Source organism: Pseudochaenichthys georgianus, unplaced genomic scaffold (assembly GCF_902827115.2).
Source record: "Pseudochaenichthys georgianus unplaced genomic scaffold, fPseGeo1.2 scaffold_895_arrow_ctg1, whole genome shotgun sequence".
Classification (NCBI taxonomy): domain Eukaryota; kingdom Metazoa; phylum Chordata; class Actinopteri; order Perciformes; family Channichthyidae; genus Pseudochaenichthys; species Pseudochaenichthys georgianus.
This window is the reverse complement of record NW_027263429.1, coordinates 6,169-13,116: the sequence shown is the minus strand read 5'-3', so window position 1 is coordinate 13,116 and position 6,948 is coordinate 6,169.

The window sequence follows — 6,948 nt, the reverse complement described above, 5'->3', positions numbered from 1 at the left end:
GTGTCTCCTTTTGTTTCATTTTTTTAATAATGTAAACAATAAGAGTTTCACTAATACAGTTATAAAAGTAAATGCAAATACAAACTAAGTATACATGTGGATGAGAAACAAATTGCTTGAAACATGGAAAATAGGCTCTGACAGAAGATTACATATTTTCATACTCATTATATTTTGGTACAGGTATATCATCCTGTTTATCATATTTAAAAATACTGCCCAGTCTTTTATAGAATAGAATATATCTTTGTTGTCATCATTCAAAGTTTAACGACATTTCTTTGGCATCTCTCACTGCAGTAATGAAAATAGACACAAATAAATAAATAAAAGCAGATGTAGCAGCAATGACAGGGTAATGCAATAAAATGTTATAACAATGTGCATATTATTAATTCTTAAGTACTACGTTTGTGAAATGTATTCAAACTCACTCTATTTTATTCAAGTCACAGCTTCCTATAATTGTTGGCATATCTTTCATCTAAAGTTTACGGAGCTTTGCCAGAGGTTTTTGTAACTGTGTCAATCACTGTGGCTGCCCCCGTAGACACAGTGAAACACCACTGTGCAAAAACCTGTGCCACAGTAGCTCATCCCCTTCTTTGAAGTACACGGCTAATAAAACGGCTACTTTTAAAATGAATCATTTAGATAATTAATAATAAGAAAAATGGGATTGTAATAACCACTGTACATACCTTTGGTATTTGTATTCATTCACATTGTTCAATGGCCGTACTAAATGACTTTTCACATTCAGAATATTCCAATAATGAAAGTCTTTTAATATCTGTTTTTGATCTATATTAAGACTATGGGCAAATTACATTCTCACGCTTCTGATGAGAGTGATGAATGGTGTTTTGGGATTTTGAAAAAATATGATATGATAACAAGACAGACAGCTTTTCATGGGTTTGTGGGTTTCTAAGGTTTTAGGTATAGTGACTCTGGGCCTCCGTTCAGTTTAGCACAGGTTTTTGTACGAGTATGTAACACTGTGCCACCCCCCCATCCACACAGTGCCATATACTCGTACAAAAACCTGACGTGTGTGGTCAATGTTTTGTACTCGGCAGGAGTATTCACAATATTTCAGCACTCCTTTTTTTCACTGTGAAATGATACAATATACTTCAATTGTTTTTATCATTTTACACTTGGAAACCTAATACCATTTTTATTACCACAATCCTCCGGGTGTTAGGGTCACTTTGTCAGTTTTAAGCTCATGATTCCTAAAACCACCATTTTATTGTCAGTATTTAATTATTTATCATTACAACTCAACCACAACAACTTACCTATGGGATATCATGTTGAGACTTAATGAGCAGTAATGGGACGTTAAGTGCAAATTAGACTATTCCTTACTTTAACCTTCTTTTGCAATTGAATATTCTTTTTATTTAATATTTGTATATTTTCTGTTTTCTTATGGTTTGTATTAGTGCTGGGAGGTATACCGTTTCATACCCTGAAATGTATACCGTATAATGTGAACGTTTCATATACTTAATAACGTGGCAGTGTTTCAACATGTGTAATGTCTGACATGTCTTGATGTCTCAATCGTCAACAAGCTTTACCAAAGCCTTAATGTCGCCTCACTAGTCTGTACATAATGTTAAGCTTTGGTGCCTTTATGATGTTCATAGTGTAGCCATTTCGACTGTTAAATAAAGTGTGTTAAAGTCTCTATATTGAGGGATAATCGTGCAGTGCCAGCCAAGTTGCACTAGTTATATTTGTTTAAATTCTTGTCTATGTAGTGTACCTTGGCTTGAAGCGAGGTTTATTAAGTTGCACTTTCTTCTTTTATTCTGAACCTAAGTTTGAAGGTCAATCATAATTCAAATGTGCAGTTTCAGGGAAGGGGGAATTTGTTTACATTTTCAAACAGTGCTTTTCTTGTTAGTTGTTATGTGGTACGCAAAGTTTGCACAATAAAATGTTTTACATTTTGCAGCGGTTTCATGCATTTGGATTCCTTCCCCAAATAAGACTCATGAGGGCCACTGCTGATCAGGTGTGTTTGTGTGTAGCCAAAACGTATAAATGTAAATACATTTCCACTCATTGAAAAATAAATAAATGCCATGATACACTGTGATACCGTTATAGTTTGGAAAAATACTGAGAGTTGTTGTCATACCGCCCAGCCCTGGTTAGTATTAACAACTCCTGCACAGCAATTTCCCTCTGGATAACAACATGGTGTCTTATTTTAATCTTTTTCTTAAGCATCTTTACTCATCTTAAGAGTTTATTTTGTACAAATACAGGCATCAGAAAGCACTCTGACCTTCTGAGCCGTCTTTTGTATCATCAGCATCATACACAGCATTCCCTTCAGTCAGTGCAAATAGGTTTTTGTCACGCAATGTATCACTGTGGGAGCCGCTATATAGAGCACTGTGATACAGCTCCATACAAAAACTCCACCCAGTACACTGACTGACATGACAACACACACATGTTGCTCTGTGTTTGTAATCTTATAATCTAATCTTGTAAAAGGAACCATCAGTGCAATAGTTTTCTAATATTTTCTTTTTTCATCTGTCGTGTTGCATATACACCTGAACAATGGCTTTACATTATGGTGCAATTAAACAAATGTGTGTAATATCCTCCTAAATTAAATGAGAAGCAGAATTACTCCAGCATGTAATAAGATCACAAGGTGTTATTAACACTGTATGTTGGTAGGTCAAACTTTTTTCTGAGGTGTTTCCTGTTTTCTCATGTTCAAACAAAAACATATATTTAACATAATTCCTCATATATTGAATTTAAACTGCCACTTGTACATTTAATATCACCTTGCTTGTCATTTGGGGGGGATCACCTGATCTTCTCTTTCTTGAGGCACAGTGATATTGAGTATTTTAGTTCAGGTTTTTGTATTGCCCAATATCACTGTGGTTGCCATTCGATCCACAGTGCGACACGCTCATACAAAAACCCTTGCTTGATACAGTGCATTGTATTTCTCTCCCTTTTTTTTCAATATCTGCTTTTATCTTTTATTTTTTTGCTTTCTCTTTTGGTGTTATTTATGTACATTTAAACATCAAAAACAAATTCCTTTTACCATCCTTCCCAGATTCTGACTCGTTTTTTGTAAGGTAATTTATAAGCCCATGTTGCCTAACAAAATCCTATGTAATTGATCACATTATTTTCAACTATCATACATCTGTGCTTCTCATGAGGAGGTTATGTAGGTCACATATCTCACCTCCTGGTTTCCTTCATAGCACCACATGTCCTCCAGTGGAAAGGGGTTTTTGTCACACAATGTATCACTGTGGTTGCTATACTGCACTGTGATATGACTCCATACAAAAACTCCACCCGGCACACTGGCTGTCACAACACGCACTTGCTTTGAACCCTTTCATTTTAGTTGATGATTTTACGATTTAATCCTAGAACAGAATCACCTGTACAAGTGTCTCCTTTTGTTTCGTTTTTTTAATAATGTAAATAATAAGAGTTTCACTAATACAGTTATATATATAAAAAAAAATGCATATACAAACTAAGTATACATGTGGATGAGAAACAAATTGCTTGATACATGGAAAATAGGCTCTGACAGAAGATTACATATTTTCATACTCATTATATGTTGTTACAGGTATATCATCCTGTTTATCATATTTAAAAATACTGCCCAGTCTTTTATAGAATAGAATATATCTTTGTTGTCATCATTCAAAGTTTATCGACATTTCTTTGGCATCTCTCACTGCAGTAATGAAAATAGACACAAATAAATAAATAAAAGCAGATGTAGCAGCAATGACAGGGTAATGCAATAAAATGTTATAACAATGTGCATATTATTAATTTTTAAGTACTACGTTTGTGAAATGTATTTAAACTCACTATTTCCTGCAAGTCACAGCTTCCTATAATTGTTTGCATATCTAAAGTTTACGGAGCTTTGCCAGAGGTTTTTGTAACTGTGTCAATCACTGTGGTTCCCCCCGTATACACAGTGAAACACCACTGTGCAAAAACCTGTGCCACAGTAGCTCATCCTCTTCTCTGAATTACACGGCTAATAAAACAGCTACTTTTACTAGATAATTAATAAAAAGAAAAATGGGATTGTAATAACCACTGTACATACCTTTTGTATTTGTATTCATTCACATTGTTCAATGGCCGTACTAAATGACTTTGAACATGCAGAATATTCCAATAATGAAAGTCTTTTAATATTTGTTCAAACACATGATACTGATGAGATGTTGTATAGTGCTACTATCATACTGTATGGTATGGCAGCCCACTTTTTACAGTAAATTGACCTCAATATCAACACAAATGTGAAAAAAATATTAACCTTAATTATTATGGCTTTTAAATATTAAGAGAGTTACAGCATAAACATGCATAAACCTTTACCAAAGTGTAGCTGCTTGTCCCTTATTTACAATAAACAGCAACACAACAACTATTCTTCTTTTCATTTAAATAATTACAATTTAAAATTATTTCTGGACCGTTTTAAGATTTGAATAATAATAACATTTTTAAGATTTAGTTAAATGTATGGGAATGTATCTGTTTTTTTTCAGCAGCAGTAACATTGATATATATTCTTCTGAGCCTGAAAATAATATTATTTTTAATAAACTTCACATGCACTGGGGCAAAGAACTGCTGCAAAAACTTTCGGATCACACTTTTTTGTAATTGCCATGTAGTTTTAGACAGAAATGTGCCGTTATACAGAGTGGGATCAGTAGAAGCCTGCAGATGGCAGCAAAGCACTATCTTTAAATTAAAAAATCACCACAGTAGACTCACCTTGACACCTACTGCTTTGTTTGCTTACTATAATCAATCACTTTTTTAAATGTTTTTTGATTGTCTTCCTAGTCTGGTCCTATTCACTAAATATAAAGTATTTTAGGCCAACAAATGTATTGGATTGTAATAATAACCACTGTAGATACTTAAACAAATAACATTGTTCAATGGCAGGACTTACTAGTTGGATTTTGAACATGCAGAATATTCCATTGATGAAAGTCTTTTAATAACTTATATATAATATAATCACCCTCTTCACTCATCAGTATATGGAAATGCTCCCTACATCAAGGAATTGCTCACCCCACAAACCTCCACGAGGAACTATACGTTCAGTAAAGGCAAACCTCCTCATCCCACCAAGGACACAACTGAAGACCATGGGAGACCGAGCCTTCTGCTCCGCTGCTCCGAGACTGTGGAATGCCCTCCCAAACCAGCTGAGGACACCACAGACTGTGGAGGCTTTCAAAAAAGGCCTAAAAACGCATCTTTTTAGAATAGCCTTTAACTAGATTTTTAAATCCACCACATTATGCCATGCCGGCATGAATGTCACAGCTTTTATTATGTTGTTTTAATTGTTTTAAAATTGTTTTTTTATTGTTTTGTTTCACCCTTTTTAATTTTGTAGCACTTTGAGTTTTGTTTACGCTAATGAAAAGTGCGCTTATAAATAAAATATATTATTATAATGGTGAAAATATGTGTTTCTTGCAGTTAAATGTTAAATGACAGAAATGTGCTCTTTTTTACAGAGTGGGGTCAGTGCACATGGAAGCCTATAGATGGCAGCACATCGCTATCTTTAACTTCAAAGGTCACCACTGTACATGCACCTGGAGGTCAGTCTACTGCTTTGTTTGCTTACTATCATCACTTTTTGTGGAATTACTGGGTCATAAAATGCGGAATTCTAAGCAAGGTTCTTCCCAGTCTGGTCCTATTCGTTAAATATAAGGTATTTTATGCCAAACAACCCGCTTCTTGTATATTGTGGATTTACACAAATAGATCTGCAGACACACATGAGCTATATTAGGGTTTATGTCAGGGGGGTTTAGTCATGTGAAGTAGTTATAGTCTGAGGTAATGCATCTCAATTTACATGATGTTACCAAGTTTTGCTTTTTACTCATGGCTACATTTTAAAACACTACAGCAGCAGTCATAAGGCCCTGTTGTCACACAGGAACCATCCACCTCTTGTTTGCCATGGATGTCTGGATACGGTTCAGTAAAGTTTGGCTGCACATAAAAAAGCAGAAGAATAACAAATAAATGCATCCTCTTCAGTCATGTGTTTTTCTTTATATATAATAAGGACATAGACAATTCCTACTGTACCACTAACAATGGAAAAGATTGATACAGGATATTGTCTGTAGTATCAGTAATAGTATTATTTAATGTTCATCCCTGTGTCCCATTATGACCAAGAATTGAGCATTTTGACACCTGTTTTAACATTTGAAAGCCATTTTTGCCATAAATACTGTTTACATTGTAACATCAATAAAATACCAAAGTGCATTATACAGGTTTTCTAGTATGTTGCTAGCAAGTGACGATATAGTTGCCACAGTTAGCTTAAATTATTCAGTATGTTCTCCCTAGCTCTTGTAGTGGAACATTTTATTATTATCATTCTTATTATTATCCTTATTATATCTTTCATATGTTTAAACCAAATGCTTCTTATTTCCTCTTGTTGTGCTTTTACCATTATTATTCTACTATATTCTCTTATGAGTTTCCCAGTCTCTGCAAGGCCACAGCTGTTTCAGCAGACTGGGAGACTCATACACAGTCAGACACATCACGAATTTCCCTGCTCTGAGAACCGTTATGCTATCTACTCAAGGCCACTGGGTGTCTCATCAACAATCTGACTGTGTGAACCCAGATTGTTCTCTTTCCCACTCCTTTTCTATATAACCTTTGCTTTTCCATTGTTCTGCGCACTCTCGCGCAGACTATCTTATACTCTGTGCGACTTGTGACATTATTATATTATTATATCGTGTATTTGAAGCTTCAAATAAATAACCAAAAGACAGCTTTGCTTGATTCACCATTTATTTGTTTTGATCATTTGACTTGTACTCTCAA